This window comes from Bradysia coprophila, unplaced genomic scaffold, assembly GCF_014529535.1.
Source record: "Bradysia coprophila strain Holo2 unplaced genomic scaffold, BU_Bcop_v1 contig_232, whole genome shotgun sequence".
NCBI classification, from domain to species: domain Eukaryota; kingdom Metazoa; phylum Arthropoda; class Insecta; order Diptera; family Sciaridae; genus Bradysia; species Bradysia coprophila.
Genome location: NW_023503493.1, coordinates 936,922 through 957,163, shown reverse-complemented (window position 1 = coordinate 957,163; position 20,242 = coordinate 936,922). Strand labels below are relative to the sequence as shown.

Here is a 20,242-nt window from a genome sequence, read left to right as displayed (position 1 = left end):
ACACCCTAATATCCAAAATCATGTCCGGAGCGTTAGCGGAGGACTTGACGCAGTCTAGCTTCCAAAAAAAGAATGAAGAAAATTTTTTGAGACGCGGCAACTATATATAGGCGAGAATTTAAGTTTCTTTCCTTTGGCCTGTATCACCACAAATCCTATTCCATCTTATTCGCGCTTCAAATACGAGCAAAACGAGCTATCACTCGACTATGTAGGTTTAAAATTACCGGAGATACATCGTTTTGAAATTGGCACTTTTCATAGAAAATACACCAAATTGACTGTTCCCAAACAATCAAAATCTTTCAACTTACTCTGTATGTTTCTATCTGTCTATCTATCGACGGTCGATCTCGGAAACTAGTCAGCCAATCTCCATGAAATTTTGCAGGAACCTCAGGGTGGGCATAAAAATGAAAATGTGATACGCCATTACCCCCAGGAAAAACCAGAATTTGGTTTTATTGGCCTCGAAGTGGTTTCTGAGTGTGGTTTTCGAGGGTCGGGAACGCGTTTTCGGCTGTAGCTTAGCTGTATTGAAACCCACAGAGGCGTGCGACCCATCAAATGAAAGGTATTCGTAACACGATTCGAACAAAAAAATAATTTAAAAAATCGGGTCAGATTCGTTTGAGCTAGAGTGATTAGAGTGACCAAATTTTGAGCTACTCGAGCGTAGGATGAAAGGACTAATATTTTTGCGATTATGAGAGATAGAGAGTTACTTTCTTCGGCAAAGTCTCAGAGTTTTACGAGTAGAACAGAGGGGCATATGCAAAAAATGTCGAAAGTTGGAAATGGGTGGGTCAATTGGGGTTTTGGAGATATTTTTTGAATGGTGGCAGATAGATAATTACTTTCTTCGTCAAATTTTCGAATTTTCGTCAAATTTTCGAATTTTCGTCAAATTTTCGATTTTCGTCGAATTTCGTCGAATTTCGTCAAATTTTTGAATTTCGTCAAATTTTCGAATTTCGTCAAATTTTCGAATTTCGTCAAATTTTCGAATTTCGTTAAATTTTCGTTTTTTGTAAAATTTTCGTAAATTTTTTGATTTTCGTTAAATTTCGTCAAATTTTCGATTTTCGTCAAATTTTCGATTTTTGTCAAATTTTCGATTTTCGTCAAATTTTCGATTTTCGTTAAATTTCGTCAAATTTTCGAATTTCGTCGAATTTTCGAATTTCGTCAAATTTTCGATTTTCGTCAAATTTTCGAATTTCTGTTATAAACTGTTATAAAAAGCAGTGTTCTAAAACTTCTAAAACGACTGATATCCCAACAAAAATCTCTTCGAGAAAAGTGTGACGCAGTCTTCGAAGTACAATTTCTAAAATGAATGATATCGCTAGAGTTGACGCTTTCAACTCTAGCGATATCATTCATTTTAGAAATTGTACTTCAAAGACTGCGTCACACTTTCCTCGAAGAGATTTTTGTTGGGATAAATATTAGGAGCCACCCTAATGTCCCAAAAAAGATTTCGCTAGCCACCCTAATGTCTACAAAAAGTTGTTGCGAGGTAGTCTAACGTCCAAAATACCCACCATAACCTCTAACTTCATAACGCACATCAAGTTTTGACTTAACCGAAATGTTGCATTTCAAAGTTTGGCTTTTTGTATGAAAATGGTCAAATTTGACCCATTTAAAAACGATAAATCTTGCCAACATTTGCTGGCTTGTCTTTAATTCCTATCACGAGATTGGCCGAAGCGATTTTGATGAAATTTTGGGAGTAGTTCGGAACCCTGATTCCAAGACATTTGGCAAAAAACGTGAGTCTGCAATAATGTGTGTTTATCATGTGGGTCTGAATGTGTTATCTCGTTGAACTCCTATTGACGAGCTTATTATTTAAGGGTCATTAGAGCAAAAGGAAAAGAGTCAAAAAGTTGCCGTATCCTTAGTTCCTTAGTCCCCCCAAAAAAAGGAAATTTTTTGTAGTGTGGACTTGCATCACGCCCACTAACTATAACGTGCGGACATGATATAGTTTCATCCATATGAATATATATATATTCACTGTATATACATGTTCATGAGCTACAAAAGCTCATTTTACATTTTACAAATCCCTGGCCCCTCTATTCATTCAGCCCGCTTGTCACCCCAAACACACAACATTTTCTAAAACGAAGCCCCCACCCCACCATACATTCGTGAATTTATGATTATATTCTCCACACTGTGATGTGGTGCGTGTGTATAGTTTGCCATTGGACACTCGACCAAAAATTTTCGACTGAAGGATGGAAGTTGGAGATAAACTACATTTTCAAGAATTTTGTGAATATGGCACATACTACAAAATGCTGTGTGTGCGCTAGGTATATCTATGACCATATATATATATATGGTATGAAATGTATAGGAACGAAATTTGTGTACAGTTATATTGAAAATGGTATAAATATTGTATGGAAATTTGCTGAAAATTTTGCTATGTGTACATAAGCAAAATAGAGGACCGAGTAAGATATGTGTACATTACATTTCATCTTGTTATATAAGAGTTTTAAGATGGCATGTGTATAGTCCCATATATTATGTAGGTAACTATCTCTCTGTATTTTATACTTAGAGATATCTATATATTGTATATGCCAATGGTCTATAATATGTGGACTCTCTCCGGAAAAGTGTGAGGATGAAAATTATTAGATAAATTTATCATACGGCGAGGAAGGGGGGATTATTCAATGTATTATTGGTCGAAATATTTGCACGTTTATGGACTTGCTTATTCAACAATAATGTATTATGGAGGCGACACATAAATAAATTTATGTTTTCTTTAAAAAAAATGTTTTTTTTTAGATTTTTTTGCGATGAACAAAATGAAAATATTGAGACGTAGGGAAATTGTGTGAACGAACTTTAATTTTCTAAGAGAAAATCTCCAATTTTAATGGGCCTGCTGCTTAGACAAAAATTCGTGCATCTTACCAAATCGTTCTGATGATGATTGCAGGTTGTTCCGTATCGATTTCTGATTCTAAATTGATATGGGGCAATGACGGCAGCTCAATCGTTCACCCGTGAGCGGCCGTTTTGTCACTTTTTTTCTACGATTTTTCATTCGTAAGCGAGAAGATATCCAACGGATAAATTATAGAAAAAAGTCCAAATTTTTTTGGCGCCATTTTGTTGACATTTGAATCCAAAATGACGGAAAAAATTGATCAAATTCGAAAAATAGTTTTTGCTCAAAGGAAAATCCCTGAAACCGATAGAAAGACTGTAGATTCGCAAATACTTTCTCCGGAGGGTTTATAGAGAATCTACGTTTTCGTTAATTTATTTAGTTAAATAGGTGAGCTCGTCAGTAACAGTCCCCACATGTTTTTCCAATGTTCTTCATGTAAAAATGCATTGAAATTCGTATTCGTTTATACTATCATGTCCGGAGCGTTAGCGGAGGACTTGACGCAGTCTAACATCCAAAAAAAGAACGAAGAAAATTTTTTGAGACGCGGTAACTATATATAGGCGAGAATTTAAGTTTCTTTCCTTTGGCCTGTATCACCACAAATCCTATTCTATCTTATTCGCGCTTCAAATACGAGCAAAACGAGCTATCACTCGACTATGTAACTTTAAAATTGCCGGAGATACATCGTTTTGAAGGTGGTCATTTTGATAGAAAATGCACCAAATTAACGTTTTCCAAACAATCAAAATCTTTCAACTTACTCTGTATGTTTCTATCTATCTGTCTATCTGTCTATCTGTCTATCTATCGACGGTCGATCTCGGAAACTAGTCAGCCAATCTCCATGAAATTTTGCAGGAGTCTCAGGGTGGGCATAAAAATGAAAATGTGATACGCCATTACCCCAGGAAAAACCAGAATTTTGTTTTATTGGCCTCGAAGTGGTTTCTTAGTGTGGTTTTCGAGGGTCAGGAACGCGTTTTCGGCTGTAGCTTAGCTGTATTGAAACCTACAGAGGCGTGCGACCCATCAAATGAAAGGTATTCGTAACACGATTCGAACAAAAAAATAATTTAAAAAATTGGGTCAGATTCGTTTGAGCTAGAGTGATTAGAGTGACCAAATTTTGAGCTACTCGAGCGTAGGATGAAAGGACTAATATTTTTTTGGGTTATGAGAGATAGAGAATTACTTTCTTCGGCAAAGTCTCAGAGTTTTACGAGTAGAACAGAGGGGCATATGTGAAAAATGTCGAAAGTTAGAAATGGGTGGGTTAAATTGGGATTTTGAAGATATTTCTTGAATGGTGGCAGATAGAGAATTACTTTCTTCGTCAAATTTTCGATTTTCGTCAAATTTCGAATTTCGTCAAATTTTCGATTTTCGTCAAATTTTCGAATTTCGTCGATTTTCGTCAAATTTTCGAATTTCGTCAAATTTTCGAATTTCGTCAAATTTTCGATTTTCGTCAAATTTTCGAATTTCGTCAAATTTCGTCAAATTTTAGAATTTCGTCAAATTTTAGAATTTCGTCAAATTTTCGATTTTCGTTAAATTTTCGAATTTCGTCAAATTTTCGAATTTCGTCAAATTTTCGATTTTCGCCAAATTTTCGATTTTCATCAAATTTTCAAGTCTCGTCAAATTTTTGATTTTCGTCAAATTTTCGAATTTCGTCAAATTTTCAGCCAAATTTCCGAATTTCTGTTATAAACTGTTATAAAAAGCAGTGTTCTTCTAAAACTTCTAAAACGACTGATATCCCAACAAAAATCTCTTCGAGAAAAGTGTGACGCAGTCTTCGAAGTACAATTTCTAAAATAAATGATATCGCTAGAGTTGACGCTTTCAGCTTCGTTACGCAAAAATTAAATTTTACACCCAATTTTAGTTCAAACAAGCTGGCTTAGTTTTTCTCATCATCTGCCAAATAATTTTTACCAAAAAAAAATTTGACTGGAAACAACCAAAATTTTACCAAAAAAATCTGCGTCGCAAAGTGGCAAATGTTCAGGAACAGACCAGCAAGAAAATTTATCTGCCACATGCGACGCAGATTTTTTTGGTAAAATTTTGGTTGTTTCCAGTCAAATTTTTTTTTGGTAAAAATTATTTGGCAGATGATGAGAAAAACTAGGCCAGCTTGTTTGAACTAAAATTGGGTGTAAAATTTAATTTTTGCGTAACGAAGCTGAAAGCGTCAACTCTAGCGATATCATTCATTTTAGAAATTGTACTTCAAAGACTGCGTCACACTTTTCTCGAAGAGATTTTTGTTGGGATCGTATATTCATGACTATCATCGATTTAAAGTCTATAGCCTCTAACGGCAGTAAATCACGTAGAAAGAACACCCATTTTCGACTTTTGGTGGAAGTTCACTAGCCAATTAAAGAAAATTAAAATTAAGCGACTGCGGTTTTAGACTATTGGGGCCAAGTGCTTTCTCGGCATGTAAACAAAGCGTCACCAAAAAAAAGCTCCGACGGAGCCTGGTCCACTTTCAAAAAAATCCCTCTTACCCCTATTATTCCACGGTTGACTGACGTACCAAGAAAACTTGTTTCATGTTTCTTCGAAAAATTTATAGTTTCCTTTGACTTTAAAGTGCAAAACAAACAAAGGCAAAAATGAAAATGCCCCATATACCATATGGCCCATAATGAAAAGTGCAAAATTTACAGTTGGACTCGGGCATAAATATAGCAATTGTTTTCTCCCAACTATGTATATAATAAAATAAACCAACCAACAATGTTTAATGAAATCATTTAATCAAGCTTTGTTTGCTGCGAGAGTTGTAGAAGCGAAACAAAAGCTTTCCTTAATTTATGGCTGTAATTTACGCAGAGTTATCAAATTTACATTAGGTTGAGAAGACGAAGAAGGTAAGGTTATATTGAGCTGCAAGAGAATTGTTTATATTATAATTGTTGTGTTTTCGAACATTATTTCGCATGTAAATTCTTAACCACATTCGAAACACTCCTCGGTTCGTTCCATTCTGGGGTTCGGCTGGTTTTTTGGTCGGTGTTTGCGTATCATATATACATTAGTTATGCACGAATTGAAATAGTTTCCAGCTAAGTCCACACACACACATAGAGTGGATGTTATCCTTTTTGCAGAAATGTTGCTACCCGGTGAGGTATTTTCTCGCATGAATTAGATATAAAATGTGGCATGCCGACTAACTTGAGGCTATTTAAAATTTTGATTGTAACCATTTCTCATGGAAAATTAATTTGCGTATTATGTGAAATTGCGAGTTAAGTTATGCGCTCAGGAAGGCTTTATGGCAAACGAAAATTAAAATGCTGAAAATACAGAATAAATCGTCTATCTAAGTCTATCGCGTCTATAGTATTTGGGGAGTAGAACACATACTTCACACAGAAAAGTGCATGTTTATCGAGTTATTTGTGGATTAAATCTTTTTTTAGAAAGTGACCCATTTTAGCGTGCTCCAATGTCTTCAATTTTTCGAAAAAAAAAAGATTTTGGTTCAGAGAAATCATCAAAAAACGAATGTTTTTCCGCCTGAATGTAGGCTTCAAAGTTGCAAAAAAGTCCATTTCTCTTAAACGCACTCATTACATATTGTGTCAAAAGTCAACTTAGAGAATTGTTTCTGTTAAGTTGTAATCGTCACATATATACTTTCACAAATCTCCGTGGCGCTCCAAAAATATTTTGATACCACCACCTCACCACCTTTGTGATCGACGTGTTCTTTCAAAACCTTGGAAAAATAAACTTAAATAATGTTGTTGCTTAGGCTAAATAGTCGGTGGCGGGACATTTCCACACCGTCAATATCGTCAGGAACGATATTATCGTTTTTTTGGACGATAGTATCATCTAAAAAACGATAATATCGTTTTTAGACGATAGTATCGTCCAAAAAAAGATAATATCGTTTTTTTGGACGATAGTATCGTCTAAAAAACGATAATATCCAAAAAAATTTCATCCAGGACGATAATATCGTCTAAATTGGAAAATTCTAAAATATTGTTTGGACGATAGTATCGTTTTCTGGACGATATTACCGTTCTAGAAAATCTAATGGATATTTTCATTTTCTGTACGATAATATCGTCCAAAACGATAATATCGTCCTGTGCGATATTATCGTTTTCTTAAATGATAATATCGTCCAGCACGATACTATCGTTAAAAAAAACGATAATATCGTCCTGGGCGATATTATCGTTTAGTTTTGGGTGGTAATATTGTCCAGTACTCAATTTTACTCAGAGGTGCAGCAAGAACCGAATTCTCTTCCAAAATATAGTTGAGATCTCAACTCAACTCAAGATTTTCTTGAGATCTTCATCTCAACTCAAGATTACCACAATCTCAAGTTGAATTGAGATTAAGATCTCAAGATTACCTCAAAATTAGCAGAACCTTCAGGGAAAGCATAGTTTCGATACATTAAGTGAAAGGAAGAGTTTACAAAGTATTTATTGATAGAAAGTAAATAATCGTAAAATCGGTTGTGCTCACTACATACATTGGTCCATACACATCAGTATTTAAAAACTGCAGTGTTACATGTTACAGTCGCACGAGTCGAACTCTTTGATCATAGGGAATTCATCCTTTTACAAAATGTAACGTAAGGACGTTTTGTTCGTTCCTTCCTAGGAAATTCACACTTTTACGAAATGAAACGTAAAGGCGTTTAGTTCGTCCCTAAATAATTCATCTTTTTACGAAATGAATACCAACTTTGATTGTACATAAAAGCGTTTTAACACGCCGAGCGATCCGGCCCATTGCCCCAGAAGGGAGCGGAGTTCCGCAATGCGAGCCGGGCGCCGGAACAGTGTCGGTAACTTAAGAGTTAATTTTTTTTATCGCATCGTCTCATAATTAGTCTGTGTAATTTTTCTATATAAAATTTAAATTTACGGAACCAAATGAACCAATTTTTAATATATATTTGCCGTCTATAATTTGGTTCTGTAAATTTAAATTTTATATAAAAAAAACTTCACAGAATAATCATGAGACGATGCGATAAAAAAAATTAACTCCTAAGTTACCGACACTGTTCCGGCGCCCGGCTCGCATTGCGGAACTCCGCTCCCTTCTGGGGCAATGGGCCGGATCGCTCGGCGTGTTAAAACGCTTTTATGTACAATCAAATTTCGTAAAAGGATTACTTCCCTATGGTTGGTATACTCAAAATTACCACAATCACAAGTTGAGTTGAGATTGAATTCTCAACTCAACTCAATCTCAAGAAAATTCTTGAGTTGAGCTAAGATATTCCACATTTTCCCTACACATTTTTGTTTAATTTTGTGTTTCGTCTTCAAAAACCATCCAGAACGATAATATCGCCCAGGACGATATTATCGTCTAGAATTTTTATTTTAAATAAATTAAAAACGATATTATCATCCTGGACGATATTATCGTCTCAAATTAAAAAAAAATTAATTAAAAACGATATTATCGTCCCAAAAATTATCGCCCAGTACGATAATATCGTCCGCAATAACGATAAAATTGTTCATAAATAGAAAATAACGATAATATCGTCCAGCGGATATTTTCATCCAGGACGATATTATCATCTAAAAAAACGATAGTATCGTCCAAAAAAACGATATTATCGTTTAAAAACAATAGTATCGTATTTTTAAACGATAATATCGTCCAGAAAACGATAATATCGGCCTGAAAATATTTTAGAATTTATAATTTTAGACGATATTATCGTCCTGGATAAAAATTTTTGGGACGATAATATCGTTTTTTTAGACGATACTATCGTCTAGAAAACGATAATATCGTTACTGACGATATTGACCGTGTAGTTATGTCGCCTCTCCAAATAGTCATATAGACCTAGTTGACGCCACAGAGAAATTTTAATGTCTTAGCCTTAGTGATCAGGTCAGAAGTGTCTGTAACGTTTTGAACAGAAAAAGTAATAGATTCAAGGTGCTTAGAAACCTCTTGTTGGTTAATCGTAACTGCTTTTCTACGAACGTCTGGAGAAACTTCCCAGATCAAGTTCGCCACAAAGAAGTCATAAGTAATAGCCAAGCAGTCTCAACATGTAAGTAATTTGGAAAAAGCATGGGCGAAATTCTCTTTCTACTAATCTATTATATAAGTGCCCGCATATTCGCATGTCGTTTTGAAGGGCGAACATTTGCACAATTTCGTTGACAAAGGATTTTCAAAAAGAAAATCTTCTGAGCATTTTCAATGATTTGAAGACATTGTTAAATTGGACAATCAAGGATTTCCACCGATTTTATAGGAGTTCAATAATTTTCTTGGATTTCCCACGGTTTTTTTGGTTTCTTGGGAAATTGTTGAGGATTTTCCGGTTTTATTGAACTTCAAAAGATTTTCTTGGATTTCCCAAGATTTGTTGGGTTTCTTGGAATTTTTTTTGTGGAATCTCCAGTTGTCCATTGATTTTAAAGTATTCTACGGGTTTTCTTGAACCTTCAAGGATTTTCCTTCGATTTTAAAGGATTTTTTTTAACTTCCAAGAATTTTCTTGAGCTTACAAGGTTTTTCTTGGATTTTGAAGGATTTGTCTGATTAATTGGAAAATATTTGTGGATTCTCCGGTTTTCCATCGATTTCAAGAATTTCCTTGAACTTCAAAGGATTTTTTTTAACTTCCAAGGATTTTCTTGAACTTTGAAGGATTTTCTTGAAGTTCTAAGGATTTTTTTTTGGTTGCTTGGTAAATTTTTGTGGATCTCGAGTTTTCAAAAAATTTTAAACGATTTTTTCCCCTGTTGATAAAATCCTTCTCGTGTCGTTTCTAAAAGGCTAATCAAATTTACCTAAATAATACTTCACTTCTTCTTCTTCTTTTTCATCCTGTTTCTATTCACTGCTGGACGTAGGCCTCCTAAATTTTCTCTCACATCCCGAACGATCCGTTGCCACTTGTTGCCAATTTGCGCCTGCAATTCTGTTTATACCATATATTCCACCTCTCTGGTGGTCTACCTCTAGGTCGTGTTTTAGGTGGTCTCCAGTTCATGATTTTTTTGGTCCAACGTTCGTCCGTCCTTCTTGCAATATGTCCCGCCCGGCTCCACTTTAAAGATGCGATCCTTTCCATGACATCAACGACTTCACTTGTCTCATCGTTAATAGTTGGTATAGTCTACCAAGGAGTTGCGGGAAACGACAGTAGTAGTCAAAAACCTATGATAAAGCAAATGAAGTACCATTTCAAAGTATTTATTTATTCAAGTGATAAGACGTTCGGAGATGCCCTTCGTGCATGAGATGTAAAATTAAGTGACCCTGTCAGAGTCAGATAAATTTTCGAAGAAGATCGCCATCCCTAGACCCATGTAATAGGTAAATTAGCGATGGTTTTCGTTGTGTGTTTTCTTGGTTGGTTTTATGAGTTTGTGATGTGGTGTGGGCACAAAAGTTTCTTGTTTGTTTTTCTGAATATTTTTCTTTTTTTTTCAATTTTTAATTTTAACCTTTCGCATCAATGTTCAATCAAACCCTTTTTTTCGGATATCTTTTTTTGTCTGTACATAACTTTCGTTTTCGTTTTTTTTCTTTCTTCTTTCTCTTCATTATCAGTACATCTTTCGGATGGCCCGAAATAATGTAAAATAGTCAACTGACACTCATTTCAATATTACATTTCGAAGGCCTGAGCGAAGGACAGAACCAGTAGCAGCAGAAAAAAAAATCATTTAAAAAGTAATCAGAAAATTCTATTTATTGAAATTAAATGGAGTATGAATGTACAAACAAAAATACAATTAGCACAAAAAATAAAAACGACGAAAGAAAGAACGGGGGAAAAAAATGTTCAAATAAGAACTCCACACACAAAAAAAAAATCTTTTTTTTCTGTTAAAATTCAATGTTATTTCTCTGTTCTATTTTAATGTACAATAAATTTCGAGAATGGAAATCCAGGAGGACAGAGAGAGAGGAAGAGGCTGGATGATTGAAAAAGGGTTACAACTTAAATGGAATTCTTGTGTTGTTCAGTTGATTTAAACCAAATCAATTCAAGGGGAATATTTAATTAAGCAGACTAAAATCAATATTTGTGAGAATATACATACATTTTACGAGATTTTTTTTTCACTTTCCTTTTTTTTATATATTTCTTTGAACTGAACGAGATTTTTTTTTTTTCGCTTTTTTTTGTACACAAATTGAGCCCAGAATGAGTATAGGCAAGGTTGTACACTCGGCATTGACTTCTTTGAAGCGGAGCTACCGCTATCGCTACTGTAGAAATCGCTAAATTGATTTTCTTATACGCACTAGTGCGTGAAAGTGACGTTTATAAAAATGAGGTCCCGACTCATGCCCATAAAATTTTGATACTTTTTGCTAAACTAGAATTTTGCGCAAATGATGTGTTGTCCAAAGTATATTAAACACTTGAAGGTAATGCAAACCCTCAGCGGATCAGAGAAATTACGGGTCCTTGTATGGAATTAAATTCACCTCACCACTAGATGCAACGTGACGCAAACGAATTCGATATGTGTGCAACATAACGAAACTAAATTCAACTGACAGTAAGGACCCGTCAGAGAGATGCTAAGACGACTGGGCCGTTTTGACGGATAGAGAGAATATGTCGAGTGACAGTGGGGTTTTTGAGAGAGAATTCAATACATTTTCTCTCAACCAATTTCAAAATCATTCGACTTATTCCCTCGATCCGTCGAAACGACCCAGTCGTCATATTATCATCTCTCTGGGATCCGTGCGTAACTGCGCATTTATATTGCTGTAGCTACACATAGCAACGCGAGTTTGACATAAAATTCGTTTGTTGACAGGCCTTTTCCATTTGTTTGTGAAATGTCAAACTTGGGAAAGCGACGCAATAGATTTGTTCCAAGGTCATTTCGAAATGTCAAATTTCAACCGCAGATGGCAACTTAACCTCAACTTTTAGGTTGACGAAAATTTGAACGAAAAATTTACAAAGAAATTGGTTGACGTTTAGGTTATGTTCATCTCTGTGTGTGAAATCGTTGTCGTTCGTGTTGTCAAAGTTCGTGTTTACAGTTATTTGGAACAAACCTATTTGATCGATAGAGTCATTTCAATCCAGAGAAATGTTGAGTTGGTACGAATGTGGCGAGATAGAAGAATCATGTGAATTATGCTTACCAACTGAACATTTCTCTCTTTCAATCATCAAAATGGCATAACTTTAGCAAGTTTGACATTTCACAAACAAATGGAAAAGGCCTGTCAACAAACGAATTTTATGTAAAACTCGCGTTGCTACTCTACTGAATAATTATGTTGACAGACCCATTATTTCTCATCACCAAAGTACCTATAGTAACAGAATATTGGTTAGCAAAGAAATGATAAGTTGGTACGCATGTGGCGAGATAGAAGAAATATGTGAATGACAGCTGGCACTTATGGGAGAGAATGCGAGAGAATTTAATACAAATTCTCTCCCATAGAAGCCAACTGTCGTTCACATGTTTCTTCTATCTCATCACGGTACCATCTTATCATTTCTCTGTTGGTTTGTCCAAACGAGTGGTGTTTTATACCATTTGTATGACCACCCACGTACAATTACCTAAAGCAAGAAAACACGACTCCTGTTTAAACGAAAGGAATAAAGAGCCGATTTTCATTGCATAAGCCACCAAATATTTTCTACGTTAATGCTTGGAGTGGTGCTATGGTAAAGTACTTGTGAATATCATGCTGACACTTCTTACACCGTTGCTGTTTCAATTGAAGCAATGTTAAATCTGGAACATCGCTATTATCATGTCATGTGTCAATGGGGACGACGTATTAGTTCACACTGAAAACTACAAAAGCGCCATACTTGTTTTCATAGCATAATGAGGGGAAATTTCATCCTAGCCGGAAACTAATCATTTTAAGATGGTATGGCTCAGTGGCTATGTACTAGCCTTCCACCAAACTGATCCGGATTCGATTTCTATGTCGGACCAAATTTCACATGGAATTTTTCTAGCGTTTTAATCGCATTGGTAACGAGCCTAAGGTTCACTCAAGCTTCATATTTCGGGTACACACCGAATGACTCATATGACGTAACCCAATGAATTTCCGTCTAGCCTACATTTAGGCGAGATATCAATTAGCACTCAACTTTCCTTACAAAGTATTTGCATACCTTGAGGCGTGTTTCGGAAGTCACGTTAAGCCAGTGTCTTAAAAATAAATTTCTTCAAAAAAATCAAAATTTCGATGATTTAAAGTTTTAGCGACCAGATCTCGCTAATTAAGTTTTAGCGAGCGTCTGCTGTAACTGACGCTACTCTCGTCATGGCTATAACAAAAGGTAGATATATGTTGCTAGAATTGGTATTGGTCGGGAAAATAAATTAATTTTTTCTCTGAAATTCAAGACTATTGAAAGAATTTTTAGTCGAAAGGTAGATTCCATTAAATAAACTTTGATGAACTCACACTCTTAGTCCCCCCGATGAAAGTCTAATAAAAAATTTATGCAAAAAAGATTTCCGTCAGACAACACACGTTGTAGTAGTATAGTGGATACCAATCGGAATCGAAATTCAAGAGATTGAGAACTATCAAATTCAGTATTCAATTTTCGTCTAATATATGCACGATACATGATTATATATTCTACCTTATCTATTTCATTTCCTATCGGTATACAATATCAGTCAAAAAAAAACCCTTAAAGGGTAAATGTGACGCAAGTCCTTCATCTTCCTTTCAAAATAACTGATATTGCCGAGGGTGACGCATTGTACGCAAAAGTTTTATCATCAAAAAATTGACTCAAAAATTTTGAGATTGATTCGGTTTTCTTCCGTTTAAATTCTTTCAGTACATTTTTTAACCATTTCCCTAACAATAGGTTCCTCAACATCTGCCACTTCTGACGCAAATTTCTTTTTTAAGAATTTTATTTCACAAATTTTTTTGGGTCAATTTTTTGTTGATAAAACTTTTGCGTACGACCCTCAGCGCTATCAGTTATTTTGTAAGTAAAATAAACGTCTTGCGTCACATTTACCCTTTAAGGTTTTTTTGACTGATATCAGTTCTTTTGTAATTATATCATGTCGACAACAGCAAAAACTCCGATGGAAGTTAGGAAGTGCCAAAGGAATCAGTTGTCATCCCAAAATTTAGGAACCAACCATTGAACACCTCACTCATATCGAAAATAACCCAAATCCATCGAAAAATCCAATGGAAGTTAGGTAGTGCCAGAGGAATCACCTGACATTCCGAAAATTTAGTAACCAACCTTGGAACACCGCACTCATGTCGAAAATAACCCAAATTCATTGAAAAATCCGATGGAAGTTAGGAACTGCCAGAGGAATGATCTGTCATCCCAAAATTTAGGAATCAACCTTGGAACACCTCACTCATGTCGAAAATAACCCAAATTCATTGAAAAATCCGATGGAAGTTAGGAACTGCCAGAGGAATGATCTGTCGTCCCAAAATTTAGGAATCAACCTTGGAACACCGCACTCATGTCGAAAATAACCCAAATTCATTGAAAAATCCGATGGAAGTTGGGAAGTGCCAGAGGAATCATCTGTCATCCCAAAGTTTAAGAACCAACATTTGAACACCTCACTCATGTCGAAAATAACCCAAATCCATTGAAAAATCCGATGGAAGTTAGGAACTGCCAGAGGAATGATCTGTCATCCCAAAATTTAGGAACCAACCTTGGAACACCTCACTCATGTCGAAAATAACCCAAATCCATTGAAAAATCCGATGGAAGTTAGGAACTGCCAGAGGAATGATCTGTCATCCCAAAATTTAGGAATCAACCTTGGAACACCTCACTTCATGTCGAAAATAACCCAAATTCATTGAGAAATCCGATGGAAGTTAGGAACTGCCAGAGGAATGATCTGTCATCCCAAAATTTAGGAATCAACCTTGGAACACCTCACTCATGTCGAAAATAACCCAAATTCATTGAAAAATCCGATGGAAGTTAGGAACTCCCAGAGGAATGATCTGTCATCCCAAAATTTAGGAATCAACCTTGGAACACCTCACTCATGTCGAAAATAACCCAAATTCATTGAGAAATCCGATGGAAGTTGGGAAGTGCCAGAGGAATCATCTGTCATCCCAAAGTTTAGGAACCAACCTTTGAACACCTCACTCATGTCGAAAATAACCCAAATTCATTGAAAAATCCGATGGAAGTTAGGAACTGCCAGAGGAATGATCTGTCATCCCAAAATTTAGGAATCAACCTTGGAACACCTCACTCATGTCGAAAATAACCCAAATCCATTGAAAAATCCGATGGAAGTTAGGAACTGCCAGAGGAATGATCTGTCATCCCAAAATTTAGGAACCAACCTTGGAACACCTCACTCATGTCGAAAATAACCCAAATCCATTGAAAAATCCGATGGAAGTTAGGAACTGCCAGAGGAATGATCTGTCATCCCAAAATTTAGGAATCAACCTTGGAACACCTCACTTCATGTCGAAAATAACCCAAATTCATTGAGAAATCCGATGGAAGTTGGGAAGTGCCAGAGGAATGATCTGTCATCCCAAAATTTAGGAATCAACCTTGGAACACCTCACTCATGTCGAAAATAACCCAAATTCATTGAAAAATCCGATGGAAGTTAGGAACTGCCAGAGGAATGATCTGTCATCCCAAAATTTAGGAATCAACCTTGGAACACCTCACTCATGTCGAAAATAACCCAAATTCATTGAGAAATCCGATGGAAGTTGGGAAGTGCCAGAGGAATCATCTGTCATCCCAAAGTTTAGGAACCAACCTTTGAACACCTCACTCATGTCGAAAATAACCCAAATTCATTGAAAAATCCGATGGAAGTTAGGAACTGCCAGAGGAATGATCTGTCATCCCAAAATTTAGGAATCAACCTTGGAACACCTCACTCATGTCGAAAATAACCCAAATCCATTGAAAAATCCGATGGAAGTTAGGAACTGCCAGAGGAATGATCTGTCATCCCAAAATTTAGGAATCAACCTTGGAACACCTCACTTCATGTCGAAAATAACCCAAATTCATTGAGAAATCCGATGGAAGTTGGGAAGTGCCAGAGGAATCATCTGTCATCCCAAAGTTTAGGAACCAACCTTTGAACACCTCACTCATGTCGAAAATAACCCAAATTCATTGAAAAATCCGATGGAAGTTAGGAACTGCCAGAGGAATGATCTGTCATCCCAAAATTTAGGAATCAACCTTGGAACACCTCACTCATGTCGAAAATAACCCAAATCCATTGAAAGATCCGATGGAAGTTAGGAACTGCCAGAGGAATGATCTGTCATCCCAAAATTTAGGAATCAACCTTGGAACACCTCACTTCATGTCGAAAATAACCCAAATTCATTGAGAAATCCGATGGAAGTTGGGAAGTGCCAGAGGAATCATCTGTCATCCCAAAATTTAGGAATCAACCTTGGAACACCTCACTCATGTCGAAAATAACCCAAATCCATTGAAAAATCCGATGGAAGTTAGGAACTGCCAGAGGAATGATCTGTCATCCCAAAATTTAGGAACCAACCTTGGAACACCTCACTCATGTCGAAAATAACCCAAATCCATTGAAAAATCCGATGGAAGTTAGGAACTGCCAGAGGAATGATCTGTCATCCCAAAATTTAGGAATCAACCTTGGAACACCTCACTTCATGTCGAAAATAACCCAAATTCATTGAGAAATCCGATGGAAGTTGGGAAGTGCCAGAGGAATGATCTGTCATCCCAAAATTTAGGAATCAACCTTGGAACACCTCACTCATGTCGAAAATAACCCAAATTCATTGAAAAATCCGATGGAAGTTAGGAACTGCCAGAGGAATGATCTGTCATCCCAAAATTTAGGAATCAACCTTGGAACACCTCACTCATGTCGAAAATAACCCAAATTCATTGAGAAATCCGATGGAAGTTGGGAAGTGCCAGAGGAATCATCTGTCATCCCAAAGTTTAGGAACCAACCTTTGAACACCTCACTCATGTCGAAAATAACCCAAATTCATTGAAAAATCCGATGGAAGTTAGGAACTGCCAGAGGAATGATCTGTCATCCCAAAATTTAGGAATCAACCTTGGAACACCTCACTCATGTCGAAAATAACCCAAATCCATTGAAAAATCCGATGGAAGTTAGGAACTGCCAGAGGAATGATCTGTCATCCCAAAATTTAGGAATCAACCTTGGAACACCTCACTTCATGTCGAAAATAACCCAAATTCATTGAGAAATCCGATGGAAGTTGGGAAGTGCCAGAGGAATCATCTGTCATCCCAAAGTTTAGGAACCAACCTTTGAACACCTCACTCATGTCGAAAATAACCCAAATTCATTGAAAAATCCGATGGAAGTTAGGAACTGCCAGAGGAATGATCTGTCATCCCAAAATTTAGGAATCAACCTTGGAACACCTCACTCATGTCGAAAATAACCCAAATCCATTGAAAAATCCGATGGAAGTTAGGAACTGCCAGAGGAATGATCTGTCATCCCAAAATTTAGGAATCAACCTTGGAACACCTCACTTCATGTCGAAAATAACCCAAATTCATTGAGAAATCCGATGGAAGTTGGGAAGTGCCAGAGGAATCATCTGTCATCCCAAAATTTAGGAATCAACCTTGGAACACCTCACTCATGTCGAAAATAACCCAAATCCATTGAAAAATCCGATGGAAGTTAGGAACTGCCAGAGGAATGATCTGTCATCCCAAAATTTAGGAATCAACCTTGGAACACCTCACTCATGTCGAAAATAACTCAAATTCATTGAGAAATCCGATGGAAGTTGGGAAGTGCCAGAGGAATCATCTGTCATCCCAAAGTTTAGGAACCAACCTTTGAACACCTCACTCATGTCGAAAATAACCCAAATTCATTGAAAAATCCGATGGAAGTTAGGAACTGCCAGAGGAATGATCTGTCATCCCAAAATTTAGGAACCAACCTTGGAACACCTCACTCATGTCGAAAATAACCCAAATCCATTGAAAAATCCGATGGAAGTTAGGAACTGCCAGAGGAATGATCTGTCATCCCAAAATTTAGGAATCAACCTTGGAACACCTCACTTCATGTCGAAAATAACCCAAATTCATTGAGAAATCCGATGGAAGTTGGGAAGTGCCAGAGGAATGATCTGTCATCCCAAAATTTAGGAATCAACCTTGGAACACCTCACTCATGTCGAAAATGGCTTAAATCCATCGAAAAATCAGATGGAAGTGAGTGAGCGCCAGAGGAATACTCTGTCATTCCAAAATGATCCACAATTACGAAGCTGTTGTATTGCTTTCCACAATTTGATCCACAATTTCCAACATACAATTTGGCTTTTATATGGCATTTGTATGGAGAATTTGGGGAGCTCCAACTCCCAAGATATGGGTTTTTTCCAACTTTTTAAAATTCCATTCTTATTTTTGGGCCATTATTAGCCTATAACCAAAATTTCAGGAAAATCTATAGAAAAGTTTAGTAGTTGCTGGATCCACTTTTCCATAGGAGCTAACTAACTAATGTAGGCGATTTCAGTTATATCTGAAGAAACGAAGTTTTGTTTATTTTCATACAAAAACCAAAATTTTGAAATTCAATATCTCAGCCAAATCGTAACCTACTTTAACGTGTGATAGCGCGTTAAACTCGTATGGATGCCTAGATTCCATAGTTCATGTGGAAGTCAAAATATGCTGTAAATATGCTCCGCCGACCCCAATTTCTTTAAAAACATTTTTGACAGTGGACTTGCGTCACGCCCGCTTACTGACGTGCGGGCATGATATTTACTCGCCATACCATATTAGTATATGGACGACACATACCCGTATATATATATATGCTTCGTATATTATTTGTGAATTTCACTTCAAAAAAACCCCTTATATTGGCAACTTATTTATGTGTGCCAAAAATGTGTATATCCACATCCTACGTACATATATCGAATCTAAGGTGAGCGGGGGTGTGAGGACAGTTTTTTTTTGCTTCTTCTCTGCTCTCCGGTTGTATATCTGGCGGGTTGTCGTCTTGCTTATAAACTCCGAACTTCTATGAATAAAACATCAGATGGACAAGCAAAAATACAAAGATTCAATTTTCGATGAAAAACATGACAAGCGCACCATCATACACCATTATTCCTCTCATTCCAACCGGTGAACATCTTTCAAATTCATGATATGAAGGGATGAGAGCTACAACAACAACAAAAAAACATGTTCGTTACACAATGTGTGTATAAAACGTGGGTGGAAAGCGGTGGAAAAAAGGTAACGTGTGTGCGGTTAGACATCGTTATCAAACATAAATTATTTGTTATATTATATTATTTATATGAGAATTCGGTTTTTCTTTTTAATTTTATGCACAAAATTGTTGATGTTCAATGCGTGTCTTTGGCCTTATCTAGAGCCGATGAGTGGAAGTGGAGTCTGCTTTCTAGGACTTGATGAAAATCCCAAGAATTTGTAAATGTAAATTCTAAATATCATAAACATGGCAAATGTCCTAAACATCCTAAGTGTCATAAACATCCCAACTGTCAAAAACATCCTGAATGACCTAAACATCCTAAATGTCTTAAACATCCTAAATGTTCTAAACATCCCAAATGTCCTAAACATGCGAAATATCCTAAATGACCTAAACATCCTAAATGTCCTAAACATCCCAAATGTCTTTAACATCCTAAATGACCTAAACATCCCAAATGTCATAAACCTCCTAAATGTCCTAAACATCCTAATTTAGGATTCCTAAATGTCCTAAACATCCTAAATGTCCTAAACATCCTAAATGTCCTAAACATCCCAAATGACCTAAACATCCTAAATGTCCTTAACATCCTAAATGTCCTAAATGTCATAAACATCCTAAATGACCTAAACATCCTAAACGTCCTAAACATCCTAAATGTCGTAAACATCCTAAACGTCGCAAACATCCTAAATGAGTGATTCTTTTGAAAAACAGTTCACCGAAATCGGATACCTTTTCGAATGGTTTTTTTTTTATTTGTGACCTAGAATAAAATGACCCCAGACGCCAAAACCACTTTTTTAAAAAATTCTTCGAAGCTTGGGTTAATGGGAGGTCATCAAAAAACGAAAACACGCAATTTTCTTCTGGAAAGGTGATTACGAAGTATTATGAAAAGTTGAAGTGTTTAAATGCTCATATTCCCAAGTAGATGCTTCCAAAGCTCCAAAATCCGTCCTTTGCCCCGAAAGAACATAAAGTTACGTGTCTAATAATACCATACACGACC

The 20,242-nt window shown here is 36.3% G+C and overlaps 1 long non-coding RNA gene across 1 annotated transcript; it reads left to right on the top strand.

The window, feature by feature from the left end:
- Window positions 1-321: 321 nt before the first annotated feature.
- On the top strand, window positions 322-11,746 carry LOC119075829. The gene is made up of 3 exons (XR_005087470.1): window positions 322-331; window positions 6,205-6,208; window positions 11,712-11,746. It is a non-coding gene; the product is annotated as an uncharacterized LOC119075829 (long non-coding RNA).
- Window positions 11,747-20,242: the final 8,496 nt, after the last annotated feature.